Source organism: Sceloporus occidentalis, unplaced genomic scaffold, assembly GCF_023333645.1.
Source record: "Sceloporus occidentalis isolate IW3139 unplaced genomic scaffold, rSceOcc1.0.p SCAF_3, whole genome shotgun sequence".
Lineage (NCBI taxonomy): Eukaryota > Metazoa > Chordata > Lepidosauria > Squamata > Phrynosomatidae > Sceloporus > Sceloporus occidentalis.
In genome coordinates, this window is record NW_028316983.1 from 232,988,146 (window position 1) to 233,007,164 (window position 19,019).

At 44.4% G+C, this 19,019-nt stretch overlaps 1 protein-coding gene across 1 annotated transcript in view; it reads right to left on the minus strand.

The window, feature by feature from the left end:
- Positions 1-10,343, minus strand: part of HAS2 (hyaluronan synthase 2) — a 53,770-nt gene extending 43,427 nt beyond the window's left edge. The window contains exon 1 of the mRNA XM_089518944.1: positions 10,241-10,343. The gene's annotated coding sequence lies outside the window, so the exon portion shown is untranslated. The remainder of the gene's footprint in view (positions 1-10,240) is intronic.
- Between the last annotated feature and the right edge of the window lie 8,676 nt (positions 10,344-19,019).

Below are 19,019 nucleotides of genomic sequence, written 5' to 3' on the forward strand. Positions count from 1 at the left end.
CCACCGCATCTCTGTGGAGATGGCAGAGTCCGTAGGCAGCTTCTCTGGGCTGATGCGCAGCTGCGCAGGTGTTGTCTCAAGCCCAGGGAGCCGCCCGGCAGCAACAGCAACAACAACAACAGCAGCAGCAATCACAGTCCTTTGGAGGCAGACAAGGGGGTGGGACAAGGAAGGAAGCCAGGCAAGCCGGCTATATGCATGCTGCTGCCACCAGCACGCCCCTTTCCTCGCCTTCCCCCAGGTGTTACTAGTCCCTCCGCAGTCCTGGCTTGCTTGCTGAGGAGCTGAGACGCTGGAGATGGCAGAGTCCGTAGGCAGCTTCCCTGGCCAATGCGCAGCTGCGCAGGTGTTGTCTCAAGCCCAGGGAGCCGCCCGGCAGCAACAGCAGCAATCACAGTCCTTTGGAGGCAGACAAGGGGGCTTTCCCAACTTTCCCAAATAATCTTTCATCATCCCACTTTTTCAGCTGCTTTTAAAATGTTCCAGTTCTTCTCTCCTCCTCCCTACATTCTTCATCTGTCTTCAGCCTATTTCAGTTGCTGCAGTCTGAGCTCAAAGTGCAAATGCAGTTTGCATTCAAGTTAATTCAGGTGAGGGTAGTAGAAGGGGGTAGAATCTTACTTTTCCCAGTAGGATCAGGCAAAAGCAAACTACTGTATCGTTTCCTAGCTTGTGTGTTCTTTATCATTATTAACTTTTTACCATCATCAACACACTCCGACGGTGCTTGACCACATGTGTTCCAGATGCTTTTCTAAAATGTTGGGAGGTATGTATATCCCCATTACTGAACCAATTGCACTGGCTTCCCATTGTTTCCAAAGTTGTTGCCATGCTGCAGATTTAAGCCATTTGACACCACTTTAACTGTCATGGCTCCATCTTAGAGAATCCCGGGATCTGTAGTTTGTTGTGGCACTACAGCACTCTGGCAGAGAAGGCTAAATGAAAACTACAAATCCCAGAATTCCATAGCATTGAGTCATGACAGTTAAAGTCATGGCAAAATGCATTAATTGTGCAGTTTAGATGCAGCACAAGATCTGGTAAATTCTTGGCAAAGGAATGGAATGGAACTTCCCCAACGTTTTCATTAGCCAATTTCAACAACAATTCCAACCATGGAGAGAACCATATGATACCTGTTTGACATCTTTGACACTGGAGAACAGGGGAATCAGTAGAGATGTATCCAGCTATTTTCCTGTAGTTGGATATACTGCAACAGACATTCACAGAGAACTCCAAGGGTCCTGGAGGTCCTCCGCTCTAAGATCTTGCAGTGAATCTAGATACAGGAACTACAGCTGGACACATCTCCACTGATCACTCCACTCTCCAGTATCATAGAAATGGTTGTGTTGGGTGCAGTTAAAAGGTGGGCTTAGGGGAAGTTTTCATTGCTATGTAGTTGATAAAGTATTCTGACCTCTTTGTAGGAATCCCAAAAATGGGTTATGATAACATACCACAGATCTAACACTCTTGTAATTCCCTAACTTGATGCCAGCCTTAACATGTGAATCTAGGAGAATATGTAAAAATATTGTCAACCTTTCTTATTCTCATGAAGAAATGTTTTTTCAACACATTGAAACATCTCACTAAAAAAAAGTTGCTATAAGATTTATTTATTTATTTATTCTATTTGGGTACTTATTTTACAAACATTGCACAATTTTTAATAGAAAAAAATTGCATTTATGCAAAAATATTGCATGCCCAGCTTGAGTGGGCTCTGCTACAAAGAAATATCTTTTTTCTGAAAACAATGCTTTTTTGACATCACCTCCCCATTATACATGCTTGCATAAACAAAACAAAAAAAACCAAAAAATGCTGGAAATCATTATTTTAAAAATATGCAAAGACTTACACAATCTTGCAAGTCGTGAGAAAACTTTCAGAAACTTTTTTGTTCTGGCATGTGAGAATAAAACATCCCCAGAGACACTGTAACTGGGCAGCTGGCATTTGCTGTGTGATATCCAGAGTCTGATACTTAACCACCAGTACTGGATTGCTGCTGCTGCTGCTGCTGGGCACTGTTCCAGCCCCCAATCTGCTGGTTACAAATTTGATAAGCCCACAAAAGGAAAAGCCCAATCACTGGAACAGGTCCAAGCAGCAAGGAAATAGCACTGGAGGTCAAAAATAGACTCAGTCAGGGAATTCCTTATTCACGAGTCTAGCTAATTCGGGGCATGAATGCCAACAAACTGGCAGCCTAAAGATTCAATATTGGTTGTATTCAGACCAGCATACCTTCTAACACTTCATAGGTCAAAAATGGAACATGTGCGGCCAAGGTACATGGTGATGGGGAATGCAAGTGGCTTGGATGATTCTGACTTTAGTGCTCAGCTGTTTATCTTCACAACTAGGTAAAGTAAGGTACCTCATTCTATTACTCTTCTCTTACTCCTATTTTCTATTCCTCTCTAATAATGAGTTCAGATTCTATATGCACAGGGAATGCAGAATCTTCATTAACCCTCTGGGATGGTGTTGTCTGTCCCACACTCATGTTTTCCTTAACTCATACCAATCTTGGGATTATTTTAGGCTTGTTGCTATTTTGAGCTAGATCAGGATCCACACTTGGGAAACAGAAGATATGACTATCAGTGGCTGCTACTCAGGATATCTATTGATTACCTCCAGTGTCAGAGGAAGTATGGTTCCAAATATCAGTTGCTGGGGGACACAGATGGAATTATGCTATTTCAATAATGTCCTGCTCATGGGCTTCTATAAGGAGCATTTGATTGGAAGCTGTGGAACAGAACACTGGAATAAATCTGACCCAGCAGGACTCATCTTACATATTTAGTGAGTTCACTATTTGTACTGTATATAAGACTAGATGCATAAATATTGTAGTCTTCCTGCAACACAATCTGCTCGCTTTACCCATGGAAACATCCTGTGCTGGAGAAGGAGCTTATCCCATTTACAAATAAGCTGGTTTACTTCTTCAAGCTTGAATTCAGGATCTGGGATGCCCCTGGATGTTATCATACCTAAATTGCCACCTATCTAGCCAGGATGCTACTGCCCGCATGCATCCCAGGTCGAAGCCCTGCTCAGCCAGCACTTTCTCAAAGTCAGGGAGCTTCTGATTTCAAAAATTGGCTGGCTGAGCAAGGCTTCAAACCGGGATGTATCCAGGCGACGGCACCCAGGCTAGATAGGTAGCGATTTAGTTATGATAACATCTGGGGCATCCCGGATCCTGAATTCAAGCTGGATCCAGTAAACCGGCTTATTTGTTAATGGGATAATGGGAGTTTCGAAGAGCATTTGGAAATATAACGTTTTGGACTACAGCTCCCAGAATCCTTTGGAGAATTTTGAGAGTTAGAGTCCAAAAAAAGGTATATTTTTGAACTCTGGCTCTTGTAGATAGTGATGGATGTTCTCACTGACTGTATTTATACTCATGCTGTACATGAATGCCTCCAGATGAAACGTTAGCTGATCACTCCCCAAAAATGGCAAACAACCCCATTTCTGGGAAGCTGACACAGAGACTTACTTTGGCAGGAGAGTAAGTAAATCCATCTTTGAAGTACAAATGATTCCCAGCATTCATTCATTATGAACATGAAATCACTGTCAGCATTCCCCCCTCTTCCAGTTTAACAGCCACTGGAAGGGAAACTGAACAGTTATGTTACATCTGTAGGGCTTTAACCACAGCAGCACAGTTGCCTTAGTCTCCTACTCATTTATCACTTCCAGATTGTACATGCCATTGATCTTCGCTGCAGGGTTCAGACAGAGCCAACGTCAGGTTTCTGTTTTAAGTGCAAATTAAAGAACAGGAGAGCCCAGCCTTCAATAACAGCCAAAAACTTTTTAAAAAATCTTTATAAACATGAAACCAGCTGCACATTCACATGTCATAAGAAAGGCCTGTTAGGGGGTCACTGAGTAGCACTGGATTAAAATTTGTGGGCCTCCCTTCCATTTCTTTTGCTCATGTACTGTATCTTTAATAAAGATGTAGCCACACGACACAGTTATACCAGTTTGACACCACTTTAACCATCATGGCACCTTCCAATGGAATCCCGGAGTGTGTAGGTTGATAAGTGTCTTAGAACTGACAACTGGTATGCTTTCATGCTAGCTACACCATAGGACCACAGTAAGGAATTTAAAGTCCCTCATCAAGCTGTCCAGAATTCTGGACAACAGAGCCATGGAAGTTAAAATGACATTGAAATGCTATAACTGTATAACTCCCCATCTCTGCCACCTCTTTTATCAATCTTGGCTGATAGGAAAATGCATATTAGCTGTCATTTTAGCAACTGCAAGCATGAAGCTGGTACGCTGGTGGTAGTTGCACACTCCAGATGAATTATCAAAGTGAAAAAGTGCAAAACCCAAGTTACAGGTATACCTCAATTAACAAAGTAGATGTGTTCCTGGGCATGACATCTGTAACAGAAAATCTGGTCCCAGAGGTAAAAATAACATGGAACAAACAGGTTCCTATACCACAAAAAAGAAAAGCAATTTGACACAAGCTCTTTACTGTCTATCAAATTTCAGTAAACAGTTTTTTAAAAGGAAAAAAAATACCTGAAATCTCAGACTGCTGTATTTGGATCCTGTAAGCCAAAGATAAGCAAGAGTGCATTTATTCAGTCGCATGATTTGTTGAACTCAATGAGATTTACTCCTGACTTGTAACGATACATCGCCCCCCAAATGAGAAGAGGATCAAATGGACTTTAAAATGCATTATCTTGGCTGCATGGTACTCCATCATGACATGGATCATGCATCAACAATAAGAGTTTTATCATTTGATGACCTCTGCCACTGATTCCTCCTCCCCTCAGTTGTGCCAGGGAGTGCGCATGTGTAAAAGAAGACCCTGCCACAACTATCAATACTCATCTGAGGAAATAGATTAGGGTCCAAAACACACTGCAGAATAATCCAGTTTGAGACTGCTTTAACTGCCTTGGCTCAGTGCTAAGGAAACCTGGAAATTGTAGTTTATTTTGGCACCAGAGATTTGCAACAGAGGTGGCTAAAATATCTCAAAAACTACAGTTACCAGCATTCCAACTGGATTATTTCTGCAGTATGTTTTAGACTGAAGTCTACAAAAACATATGCTGCTTAGGTAAGACATGAAATAAAAATGAGTTAGCATTACTGAGACATTTCAGATGGTGAGCATTAATATTGTTAGGCTTGAGTTTAGGTTGATTTTATGTTGATTATTAATAGATATACTGTAGTTTTATGGGGGAGAGAGTTGGAGAGATTGCAGGGCAGGGGTAGTGTAGTTTATTTTTGTGGTTTGAGTATTGGACTACGACTCTAGAGACCAGGGTTTGATTCCCCGCTCAGCCATGAAACCCACTGGGTGACCTTGGGCAAGTCACACTCTCTCAGCCTCAGGGGAAAGCAGTGGCCAAACCTCTGAACAAATCTTGCCCAGAAAACCCCAGGATAGGCTCATGGCCTTAGGGTCGCCTTAAGTCAGAAATGACTTGAAGGCACACATGGGTGGTTTTCAGTTTCCTATTCAGATTTTATGTGTGGGTGTTTGCATGATTTATGTTTTAAAATCTTTCAATGAGAAAGATTGGGGGCGGGGGGGGGGGGGCAAAAGAAAGCAAGCAAGCTTAAGATACCACTTCTGGTGCTCTTTTAGACCAGATGTCCTACTGCAAAGGAGGACAAAGGCACCAGGAAAAGTAGGACATTCCAGAAAATCTAGAACAGTGGTCCCCAAACTGTGCCCTTTAAGAGATTTTGGACTTCAGCTCCCAGAAGCCTTAGCCATGTTGACCAATAGTCTAGGATTCTGGGAGCTGAAGTCCAAAATCCTTTAAAGCGCACAGTTTGGGGGGCCACTGATCTAAAAGCTAAACAAAGCCCACTCGTATAAATATAAATTCATGCTTCTTAGTCATGCAGCTCAAAATGGAGGACATTCGGAAGTTCCTGCTGGACAACAGATTGAAATGTAGGACATGTCCTGGAAAAGGAGGGCATCCTGTCAGCCTGCCTTAGTTTCCAGTGTGCTGCATGATCCCTTTGCATAGTGACAGAACACAGTTATATCTGCCTCTGCCCTCTCTTCCAGGCTCTTCAGTTTCTGCTTTGCTGGGGAAGCCCTTTCAGAAGCTGGGAGCCAATCGGGAGAGGGTGCGGCTCTACGTCAACAAAGGGAGGCGGGCCTTTCTATCAGGATGACCTCATCGCCGGCATCCCCTGCCACGTGGGTTCCAGACCTCTAAGCCTCTCAGGCTGCATTCACACTGAAGCAATAATCCAGTTTGAGCCCGCTTTAACTGCCATGGCTCGATGTTATGGAATTCTGGGAAGTGTCATTTCCCCCCCCCCCCCGAGATGTTTAGCTGTTCTCTGCCAGAGAGCTCTTGTGCAGCCACAAACTACAAATCCCAGCATGGCCATGCAGACCCATTGGGTGACCTTGAGCAAGTCACACTCTCACAGACCTCAGAGGATGGCCAGGGCAAAAACAACAACAAAAAACCTGAAAAAATTGCAAAGAAAACCTCAAGTCACACTCTCTCAGCCTCAGGGGAAGGCAAAGGCAAACCTCCTCTGAAGAAACCTTGGCAAGAAGACCCCACAAAATGGCTGTCTTCAGGTCACCATTAAGTTGGAAACGACTGGAAGGCCCACAAGCACTGACAATTGGATAGATAACAGTAAACCGAGTGGTCCAGTTCAGTAAGACGACACATATGTTCACATGGTAGATATAAATAATAATAAATATACAAGAACTAGTGTGGTATGATGGTTTGAGCGCCGACCATGACTGGATTCCAGGGTTCGAATCATGGCCCAGCCGTGTAAAGCCACTGGGTAACCCTGGAGAAGTCACACACTCTCAGCCTCAGAGGACTGCAATTGCAACCCTGCCCCCAAAGAAACTTGGCAAGAAAACCCCATGATAGGGTCACCTTGACCTTGGGCAAGTCACTTCTCAGAAGAAAGGACTGGCAACCCTCTCCTGAATGAATCATACCAATAAAACCCAGAGATAAGTTTGCCTTAGGAGCACAGTAAGTCAGGAACAAGTTGAAGGCCCACAACACCACCAATGACCAGGAAGAAAGAATCACACAGAAGGGGAAGAAACAGCAACATATTTAAATTGTTTAAACATGGAACCCCTGAGACCCTCTGCTCCCCCTTCACACACACATGTGCGTGCACACAAACACCTGAATAGCACACTTGTACCATTCCCCATAAATTCTACCCAGCTCTAAAACCTTTTCTGCCAAGAAGCCATCTGTGTGTCCTGAGAAGTAAGACCTGTGAGGTCTGGGGTCTTCTTTCCAGGTCCCCACCTGCTGTAAAAGGAGGGACAGCGACACCTTTATGCATATTGCACTTAGATAAAAAAAATTAAATGTATAGATATAGGATGGGAGACAACTGGCTGAGGGAGACTGTGTGTGAAAGGGATCTAGGAGTCCTTGTAGACCACAAGTTGAACATGAGTCAAAAGAGTGATGCGGCAGCTAAAAAGGCCAATGCAATTCTAGGCTGCATCAGCACAAGTATAGTGTCTAGCTCAAGGGGCATAATATAGTGTGCCTGAGCCATACGTGGGTGCACTATACGCTGATTCCTGCTTATGCGGAAGCTGCGCAACAATATAAACAATGGTGTGTGCACCCTCACACGTGTGCCACCACTACATGCACGCACCACCTTGTTTCCTATGGGGCATGAGCATGCATAGATTTTCCCTTTTGGGGGGGGGGGTCCAGAATGGATCCCCTGTGTAAAGAGAGGGCCCACTGTAGTGCCACTCTATTCTGCCTTGGTCAGGCCTCCCCTGGAATACTGTGTCCAGTTCTGGGCACAACAATTCAAAAAGGATGTTGAGAAATTGGAGCGTGTCCAGAAGAGGGTCACCAAAATGGTGAAGGGTCTGGAAACCATGCCCCACAAGAAGAGACTTCGGGATCTGGTAATGTTTACCCTTAAGAGGTGATATGATAGCTCTGTTTAAGTATTTGAAGGGATGTCATATTGAGGAGGGAGCAAGCTTTCTTTCTGCTGCTCCAGAGAACAGAACCCGGGACAATGGATGCAAGCTCAAGGAAAAGAGATTCCACCTCAACATTAGGAGGAACTTCCTGACAGTAAGGGCTGTTCGACAGTGGAACGCACTCCCTTGGAGTGTAGTGGAATCTCCCTCCTTGGAGGTCTTTAAACAGAAGCTGGATGACCGTCAGGGATGCTTTGATTCAGAGTTCCTGCATGGCAGAATGGGGTTGGACTAAATGGACTGATGTTGAATCGGTCTGCCAAGGTGCTCCTCATGCTCCTAGCTTCTTCATTTCCGTGAGTCTCAAAGGTGCTCCCAGATCCCGTGGCAGACTGCCCCCCCCCCAAAAAAAAAACTTAACACACAGCTAGGTTTTTGAATTGAATGTATCTGGGAATCCAACACCCTTCCTCCGCCCCCTTCCCCTCCCAGCCCCTGAAGTGGCCAAGAAGGAAGGGAGGGAGGGAGGGAGGGAGGCAAGTCACGTTTCAGGTTTTTACAAGTGCCTTAATAGCTACAGTGTTTGCAGTCCTGTCCTCCTCCTTCCCACCCTCCTCTCCAAAAAAAGCAGCAGCCCAACTTCCCAGATCCTGCCACCGCCTCCTGACATTTGGAAGCAGATCAGTGCCCTCAACCCTCTAAGGCGCCTTTATGACCTGGGAGCCTCTGTATATACGAGAGAAACACACACGCACATCATTCATATATATACACACACACACACACACACACACCGCTCAAACATACACACACAGAGGTATCATTCATATATATATGTGTGTGTGTGTGTGTGTGTGTGTCCGTCCAGCATATCGTTGATATACACATACACACATATATCATTCATTCATATATATATATATATATATATTGTAATGTTGTTACTGTGGGCCTTCAAAGTCACTTCCGATGTAGGGCGACCCTGAGGCGACCCTATCATGGGGGGTTTACTGGGCAAGTTTCTGGAGGGGGTGAGTGGTGGCCCTCGCCATCCTCTGAGGCTGAGAGAGTGTGACTTGCCCAAGGCCACCCGGTGGGCTTCTATGGCCAAGGCTGGATTCGTCATAATCCAACGCTCAAACCAGGTAGGACCCTCCTCCTACTGATCTATGCTCGATTTATATATATATATATATATATATATATATATATATATATCGATCGAGCATAGATCAGGGAGGCAAAACAATAAGATCCAGGTGGTTTGAGGCTTGAACTATGACTCTGGAGACCAGGGTTGGATTCCCAACTCAGCCATGGAGGCCCACCTTGGGCGTGTCACACTCTCTCAGCCTCAGAGGATGGCAAGGGCAAACCCCCTCTGAAGAAAACTTACCAAGGAGACCCTGGGATGGATCTGCTTTAGGATCGCCAGAACACGTTGGAAACAACTTAATAATAAATAAAGAAATCAAACTTTTATTTTCATCCCGCTTTTCTGTGAGGAAGCAATCAAGGCGGCTCACAACACATTAAAATATCCACATTCAACATTATGTCCCAAATTTCCATCCCTCAAGGAGTCCGGGGGCTTTGCGGGGGGGATGCCTTAGCTGCCTGGGATTGCAGCACCCCAAAGCCTCAGCTCCAAAGCACTCCCGCTGGGCCATGGCTGCAGCAGCTGGGATGCTGGGAGCTGGAGTTCCAAACATTTCCAAGGCTAGAAAGGGTTGGGGTTGTCAGAGGAGGCCTGGGGCAACAAGTGGCCCAAAAGGGTGGGGGGGGGGGTGCCGTCCTAAAGGTCTCCAGAGGCGGGAGGGAGGGGGTGGTCTGGGGAGGAGAGCCCCAAAGACAGAGGGGTGGGAAGGCATTCAAGACTGAGATCCCACCATTGGTTTTCCTTTGCCCTTCAGGGCTCCATGGAAATGGGGGGCTTTCCTGACAGCACTCTCCTAGAAACCTAGAAGAATCCTCCCTATATATATTATATATGTGTAAAAACTTAAGAGAACCCCCCTCCAAATATATACATATATATAGAAACTTAGGAGAACCCGCCTACACACACACACACATATATATATGCAAGGAGTTTCTCCTAAGAGTGTGTGTGTATATATATGCAAATGTGTATGTGTGTATATAAATCTCAGCAAAACTGAAACAAACAAGAAGTCCATCCCGGCCTTTCCCTTTCGTTCATTCATTCATTGCTGCCTTGCCTCTCACCTTGCCGCCTTGCTCTCCTGCTGCTCATCCAAGACCTTCCAAGAAGCCCAAGGGATCTCCAATGGGGTGGGGAGGGGAATCCCAGGATCACTGCCTCCCAGCTTCCGAGGAGAGAAAGGGAGAGATCAAGTGGTCCTCTCCTGGAGCTCTGCTTGGCAAACTCTGGCCAGCGCTGGCCGGAGAAGCATGGAAGAGGACCGCCTTGGAGCCACCTGGGATCGCTCCAATCTCAGCCTTGCAGGCTGCCCAGCTGCCTTGGCCTCCTCCTGCTCCTCCTCCTCTTTCTTGGAGTCAAACCGGGGGCTTCCCTGACCCCAGACCAGAGATTTCGAGCTCAGCTGTGCTCTTTCCACCGGAGGAGTCCTCCAGGCGCCGGGCATCGGAGTTGGAAGAAAGTTGCAGCCCCAGCATCCGTCCAGGAGGGAAGGAAGGAGGGAGGGAATGAAGAAGAAGGAGAAGAAGAAAGCTCTTTCTTTGGTCTGAACTGAATGGAGCTTCTATCTGCAGCGACAGCCTCAGCAGTTGGAGCAACGGTGGCTGGATAATAATTTCCAGACCTCCCTTGCCTTCTTCTTTTATCAGTTTTAAAATTTTTATATATATCCTTCCTATCTTCCTTTTCTTTTTTCCCTTCTTTCCTTCCTTCCTTCCTTTTTTCTTTCTTTCTTTCCACTCCTTCTTTTCTTCCTTCCACTTCTTCTCCCTCTCTCTCTTTCTCTTTCTCTCTCTCTTTCTTTTTTCCTTCTTCCCCTAGCCTGTTGGGTTTTCTCTGCCTCGATGGGGGCTTTTGAACAAGTGAGACTTGGAGGTTGTTTTAATAGGGAGGAGAGGATGAAGGGGGGGGGGGGAGAAGGAGGGAGGGATGCAAGGAGGGAACTCCTGCAAGAGGGAGGGGGAAAGAGAGAGAGAGAGAGAGAGAGAGAGAGAGAGAGAGAGAGAGAAGCAGAACTGCCCATTCAGTGTAGGCTGGGCTCCAGGACCAGTTCAAACTCGAGTGAATTCAATTAAGTTTAATTGCAAACATTTGGAGAGCAAGGCAACCCACACATGTTACCACCACCTGATTTCCTCTTCATGTAGAGAGGGGAAAGGGCCCTGGGGTGGGGGAGATGCTGGGATTTTGAAATCCCCCCCCCGCCCCCAATCATAGAGTATATTTGGCTGTTTAAGGATTTTCTAGTTCTCAGTTGCTGTTTGGAAAATCCAAGGGGATTCATGTTCTCTCTGTGTGTCTCTAGACTAAGGAAAAGGGGTCTCTGATAGTTCCTTGATTCATCAGACTTGTTTTACACCAGGTTGGCTTTGCTGACTTGATCCCGGGGAGCTTTGCAAGATCATGTTAAAAGGGATGCTGTGGGAAGTGACTCCAGGCATAGGTTTTTGATGGGTTTTTCTGGCTATGTGGCCATATTCTAGATGAGATTATTCCTGACGTTTCACCTGCATCTGTGGCTGGCATCTTCAGAGAAGCAAAGCAAAGCAAAGCATGCTTTTGCAGAACACCCTCCTTTGCTGGACCCTAAACGTTCAGAGAAGATGCCAGCCACAGATGCAAGTGAAACATCAGGGATAAACTCTTCTAGAACATGGCCACAGAGCCCAAAAAACTCACAAAAAACATTGGATGCCAACCATGAAAGCCTTTCACTCCAGGCTGTTGGAAAAAAAGAGAGAAATCACTGATTCAGGGCCCATGTGCCTGACTTGGAAGAAAGAGCCAAATAAGTGGTGTGATGTGGGGAAATGAAAGCAAAAACAAACTTTCTGATGGTTCAGATTTCCCCTTTGGAGTGCTGCATGGAAAGCCCTTGGTTCTTAGGGTCCAGCAAGGGAGGGTGCTCTGCAAAAGCACACTTTGCATTTTCAGAGGGCTTGTCTACATGATTAAAATACTCCTCATTCTATTCAAATAGAATGTGATTCCCACAGCAAGTGATTTGGAGGAGTTAGGCCTTTGGTGGGGCAAACTCTGCAGGAACTGCAGAAAAAGACTTTGCTGGAGCATCCACAATGATGCACATTATAGAAAGTGTGGCCATTCATCTGCTTCAGATGGCTATGCATTTTTGGCAGAGGGAGGGAAAACAGATGCAAATTTGTGCAGGGAAGTCAAGACAAATGAGGCAAATGTGTGAAAATCCATAACAATTCACATAATACACTTGCATGTAGACTAGCCCATATAGAGTGGTGTGTGTGTGTGTGTTCAACAAATACCCTTTTTCTGATCCTACAGCTCATGACATGCACACATTTTGCCATACATCCACACTTGCAGCCTTATTAATATAGTCTCATTAATATATAGCCCCATTGAAATTACAGCTTTTCACACACAAAGATCGGTAGTGGGCACATACTTCCATCTGGTCCTGTGAGTTGTGGCACATGACTAGCTGTGCTGAACATGATCTGGATCAAAGGTTACATCACCATCATCAAGGCTATCATCACTATTAATTTATACCTACTTACCTGTTCCTAGTGCCACAGGGATAATAAATCCCATCCTGCAGACTCATGATCTGATACAATTTAAGACATAATGCAAAAGGGGGGGGGGAGGAAGAAGGAAGAAGGAATTCTGCTGGCAGGCCCCCAGTCTCATAGACTTGATACAAAAGGAAAAAGGAATGGGGAGGGAAGAGGAAATCTGCATCTGATATCTTTTTGTCAGGGAATGGGAAGCCAGCTCCCTGCTCCTCTCTTTCTCCCAGCCAAGGGAAGGTTTGGGCTGCCTCTCTGCTTGGCATAATTGGAAGTGGAGATACTGTAATCCTTGTTCCCCAGGCCAGTGACAGAGGCAAGAATGGGATTCTCTTCTCTCCAGTATTACACCTCAATCTATAAGGCACTGAAGAAATTCAGATAGTTGTTGTTGTATGTCTTCAGGTCATTTCCAACTTATGGCAACCCTAAGGTGAACCTATTATAGGGTTTTCCTAGTAAGATTTGTTCAGAGGAGGGTTGCCATTGCCATCCAAACAAAAAAGGATTTATTTATTTATTTTGGATTTGTTAAATGGCCCAACACAGCTACCCCTGCATGTTTCTTGGTCCAACACTCAAACTACTATGCAATGCATGCTTTCATGTAGGCTTTATGATTACTTACACTTATATCCTGCTTTTCCACACAATGGTGCCCAAGGCACTATATGGAACTCATAGGAAATTAGAGAAATAAAACAGTCAGATTCTGTTTATGTGGCTATTATATTAACCACGAAAAAAACTCAACAGTTATTATCAATTAGTACCTATTATTACCAACTGATCTGAAATCAAAGACCTACTGCCAAATCCCTTTCCATCCATTGTACTTTTTGCAGATTGAAGGCTGTGGGACCTTCCAGTGCATTCTTTTCATTTTGAAGAGAACTCACCACCAGGTGGCACTGTTTAGAAAATAATAAAACATGACGTTCCAGTCTAGCCTAAGGTTATAGACGCGGCTTCTGATGATATTTTGGCTAATATATGCACACGGAAAACCAGAGTGAAAAGCCTGTATCAACTGGCCTCCCTTGAGGCTGATCCAGCACAAGTCCATTGCAAAAAGTTCCAGTTGCCCATAATGCGTCATTATTCCTCCTCTTAACAGTTGTTCGCATTCATTTAGCATCTGGTTCTCTCTTCAGTATGCCTAAGCCTCTTCCCTGACATTTCCTCTTATTAGTAAGTGGGCAAACTTTTCATAATCTGCTCCAGAATGAGTCCATTGCAAGCCATGTGTTCCCTGGACATCTGCTGGACATCCAAAAAGCTCAGCCAGATGAGGGCTACCAAGACATCTTAAAAGAATGGAAGCAGTGTGTGAAATTCACTTCCTAATCCCTAATTGTTCTTTTAAGGATGTCACAACAAAGGTTTGATTGTAGGAAAAAGGAGGAACTATATGGCTCCCATGATGTTTTGGACTGCACCTCCCATCATCCTTCAACATGGCCTGTGCTGGCCTAGGGCTGGTAGACGTTTCAGTTCAAAAACATTTCGAGGGCCACATGTTCCATTCAGTAACATCACTAGCCAGGGCATCACCTGGTGCCAAGGATGTCACTCAGAAAGGGTTCTGTTCACTTCTCCTTCTGCTCCATTGCTGGGCTTCCCCCAAGGGAGACATCCCAGTAATGGAACAGCCAGGAAGGGCATGCATTTGCATTCCCAGTGACACCACTGGTCCCACTCACCTGAAGTAGAAGCTGCCATCAACGTTGTTCCCTCCCTATTTGTTGTGGTGTTGTGTGCCTTCAAATTGACTCTGACTTATGGAAACCCTGTCATAGGGTTGTTTGGCAGGATGTATTCAAAAGAGTCTTGCTGTTACTTTCTTCTCAGGCTGAGCAAGAATGGCCTGCCCAAGGTTGCCTAGTGAGTTTCCATGGATGACCAGAGATTCAAATGCTAATCTTCCAGATACCTAGTCCAATAATGAAACCACTACACCATCCTGGTTCTTCCTGCTTCTTACTAAGGGTTCTGCAATTCTGATAGACTTCTAAAGAGGCCCATGGTCCAAATGTGACATGCAGGGCCAGACTAAAGCAAAAAGAGCCCTGGAGCAGTTCTAAAATTATTGTGTGCTATTCTAGGTATTCTAGGTATGTAATGACCTTAACAGATTGGAGAGTTGGGCCAAAACTAGCAAAATTAATTTCAACAGGGAGAAAGACAATACACCTAGACAGAAAAAAAAAGTCTCAGGTATAGATATGGTGACACTTGGCTTGACAATAGTACATGCAAAAGGGATCTGGGAGTCTTAGTAGACCAACAAGCTAAGTAGTAGACCACAATGTGATGCAGCAGTTGAAAAAGCCAATGTGATTCTAGGCTATATACAGTACCTAGATGGAGGGAAGAAACACTACTACTTTATTCTGCTTGAATATCATGTCTAGTTCTGGGCACCACAATTCAAGAAGGAATTTTAATGTTTAATGGCCTCTAAAGAAGGAGACTCCATTATTCTCCAAGGCAATGTATTTCACTGTCAGACAGCTCTTACCATTGGGACATAATTCCTAATGTTAAGGTGGGACCTCTTTTCCTATAGTTTGAATTCATTGTTCTGGGTCCTATTCTCTGGAGCTGCAGAAAACAAACTTGCTCCTTCCTCAGTATTGCACCCCTTCAAATACTGACACATGGCGATCATATCACCTCTTAACCTTCTCTTCTCCAGGCTAAACATACCCAGCTCCCTATGTTGCTTTTCATAGGGCATGGTTTCCAAACCTTTCACCATTTTGTTCGCCCTCTTCTGAACATGCTCCAGCTTCTCAACATCCTTTTTGAATTGTGGTGCTCAGAGCTGGACACAGTATTCCAGGTGAGGCCTGACCAAAGCTATCTATATATGTCTATACTTTTTCTATGCTCATGTGAACATACATGCCTATCTTATTGAATGTGATCACTTAGCTTACCACTATCTACTCCAATTGGGAGTAGCTCTTTAAACTATTAGATAGACATAGTGTTGTCATGGAGCCAGTATAGTGTAGTAGTTTGAGCATTAGACTGCTACTCTGGAGACCAGGGTTCAAATCACCATGAAAACCCACTTGATGACCTTGGGCAAGTTACACTCTCAGCCTCAGAGGAAGACAATGGCAAGCCTCCTCTGAACAAAGCTTGCTGAGAAAACCTCGTGATAGGACAGCCTTAGGGTCAGTGGTGTCACTAGGGTTGGTTTCACCTGGTGCAGTAACTTATGCTGTCACTCCACCATTGACTTCCTCCCATTCTGCACTCATATAGAATTCTTAGTAAGGTTTTTTGTATTTATTTACTCATAAATCAGTACCTAGAAAGATCTTGTAGCACCTTTGACAGTAACTGAAAGAAAGAAATTGGCAGCATGAGCTTTCGTAGACTTCAGTCTGCTTCCTCAAATGCATCTGAGGAAGTAAGCTGAAGTCTACGGAAGCTCTTGCTGTCAATATCTTTCTTTCAGTTATTCTCAAAGGTGCTACGAGATCTCTCTTCGTACTGATTCTACAGACTAATATGGCTATATCTTTGAATTTTACTGATAAATTGTAATTCCCATATATCACTGAGTGGTAATAGTTGTGATATAAGCAACTGGCAAAACTACTTCAAGGGCCACAACAAGCATGTAGATATGGTCGGCATATGCCCCTTGTTATTACCTCCTGTCCCTTCCATCATTGCTAGCTGAAATTTCCTCTGTGAATGTTTACACTCCCCAAACCCAGAAACGCTGCACTGAGGCCATTCCCTGGCTAGTGATGGTATCTAGTCACGTATACAAGCCCAAATGGAAGTGCTAAAAGCCTCAGCAGGGGCAGGGCCCTGAGAAAAGTCCAACATAAAGCAGCTGTAATGGCTTTTTCAGAAAGGAGAAAGACAAGGAAGGAACAAACAAAAAAGTAAAGGTGTTGTCCTTTTCTGATCCTGGTTTTTCTGCTCCCCTGTAGAAGAAAACTTCATCTTCCAATTGTTAACATTTAGGATTAGAGTACATAGCCATATACTGAGACCAGAGTTGTGGTCCAAAAAGAAATTTCCTTTGATTCTGACTGAGGCCAATTTTGGTACACACTGACTGGTTACAGCTTTTAAGTTGTTCATACAACAGTTTTTCCAAGAACATCAAGGAATGAACATGAGATTTTCTGCAAGCAAAACACTTTTTCTACACCCATAACATCTGATAGTCCTGAAGTGTAACCTGTACTCACAACAAGAGTCTACTGTTTGGACAGAATACAGAGAAATGGAATAGTTTCCAATTGACAAGTGGGTCAGGCAAGGCTTTCTCTTATGAACCTGTATAATTTGTATGCTGAGAACAACATATGAAAAGCAGGATTGGACTCAGGAGGGAGGCCTGAAAACTGAGGAAGGAACATCAACAATCTAAGATATGCAGCTGACACTGTAATACTGTCAGAAAATATCAGGACTATGGAACAATTATTGAAGAAGGTCAAGGCAGAAATTGCAAAGGCAAGTTTCCAGTTGAAGATCAAGAAAACAAAAAATTATGAACACAGATGATCTACATAAGTTTAAATCAGACTATGAAAAGATTTTCCATACTTGGTCTCAATCATCAATCAGAGCAGCGACTGCAATCAAAAGAAGACTAGTACTTGGAGAGGCAGCTATGAAGAAACTAGGCAAGATCCTGAAGTGAAACTATATATAATTAAATACCAAAATTTAGGATTGTCCATACCATCGTATATCCTATTTCTGTGTATGGTTGTGAAAGCTGGCAAGTAAAGAAAGCTTGGGGGGGGGGGGGAATCAACTTATTTGAGATGTGCTGCTGGAGAAGAGTTCTGAGAACACTGTGGACCAACGGATGGGTCCTAGAGCAGGCCTGAACTCTCCCTGGAAGCAGAGATGAATAAACAGGTTGTTGTGTTTTGGCCATATCATGAGAAGAAAGGACTCACTAGAAAAGACTACGGTATAATGTTTAGGAAAATGGGGGGAAATAGGAACAAGGAAAGCCATATTCCAGATGGATAGACTCAATTAGAGAAACCACGGCCACAAGTCTGCAGGAGCTGAGCAGGACAGTTGAGTATAGGGTGACTTGGAGATCTGTCATACATAGGGTCACCATGGGTTGAGATCAATCCAATGGCAGTTAATGACAACATGAATGTATGTGCCTGGCTTACATTGATTCAGACCCTGGGCCCTGAAATAGGGAGTGCAGGGGAGGGCAACATCTTCCCACGAGTAGGCTGGGGGAGATAAGCCCATCCTTAAAATGATCAGTCAACACTGGACCATCAAATCTCCTATGTAGTTGAGCCCACTCAGACATTGGCAACCAGAGAGCCAGTGTGATGCAGTAGTTTGACCATTGGACTATGACTCTGGAGAGCTGGGTTCAAATCCCAGCTTGGCCATGAAAACCCACTGGGTAACCTTTTGGCAAGTCTTACCTCACAAGAAGGCATGGCAAACCTTCTCTAAACAAAGCTTGCCAAGAAAACAGGTTGCTCAGTGGGTTGCCAATCAATGGCTTGTCTCCTTGACTCCTAATCACTCAACCACTATACTAGATTCTCTCTCTCTCTCTCTCTCTCTCTCTCTCTCTCTCTCTCTCTCTCTCTCTCTCTCTCTCTCTCGTAAGGCTCTTGTCCTTATCATTCTGATGAATATACTCTAGTTCTAGGTCCTAAGATTCTCTAACACTATAAAATGTGATGTGGACTTCAAAGAGGGGCTTTACATGTTAAAGATGACCTCTGTCTAGGTTGCAATATCTGTACCCCATCAAGACAAACTACAGTGTACTGTAGTGGTGAGACTAGTGGGATTTGGAAGATCCAGGTTCAAGTCCCCACTTAGATCAGTCCCCACTTACTTTCTGCATAACTTATGTGAATAGGCAGTGGGGAGTAGGAGAGCAATATATGGAGAAAAGATGGCATATAAATCATTGAATCATGGAACTGGAAGGAACCCCAAAGGCTATCTGCTCCAACCCACCAGTAGAGAAATCTAGATGTAATGCACCCCTGACAAGTGGCTATCTAACCTCTGCTTTCTCCAAAAACAAAAATCAATGAAGGAATTGCTCAGCACCTTCCAAGGCTAGACTCTCGGGCAATTCTTGTATTCTTATCTCCCTCTCAGGGACCAGTTTAGTTAAGTTGCTTAGGAAGTGATAAGCTAAGCTATTTAAAATGCTGTTAAATCGATTAAGGCCATTCAAGGTGCCAAGAGGAAAGGAGATAGACAGGAAAAGATTGGGAAAGGTCAGGCATTTCCCAACAGCTGTAGT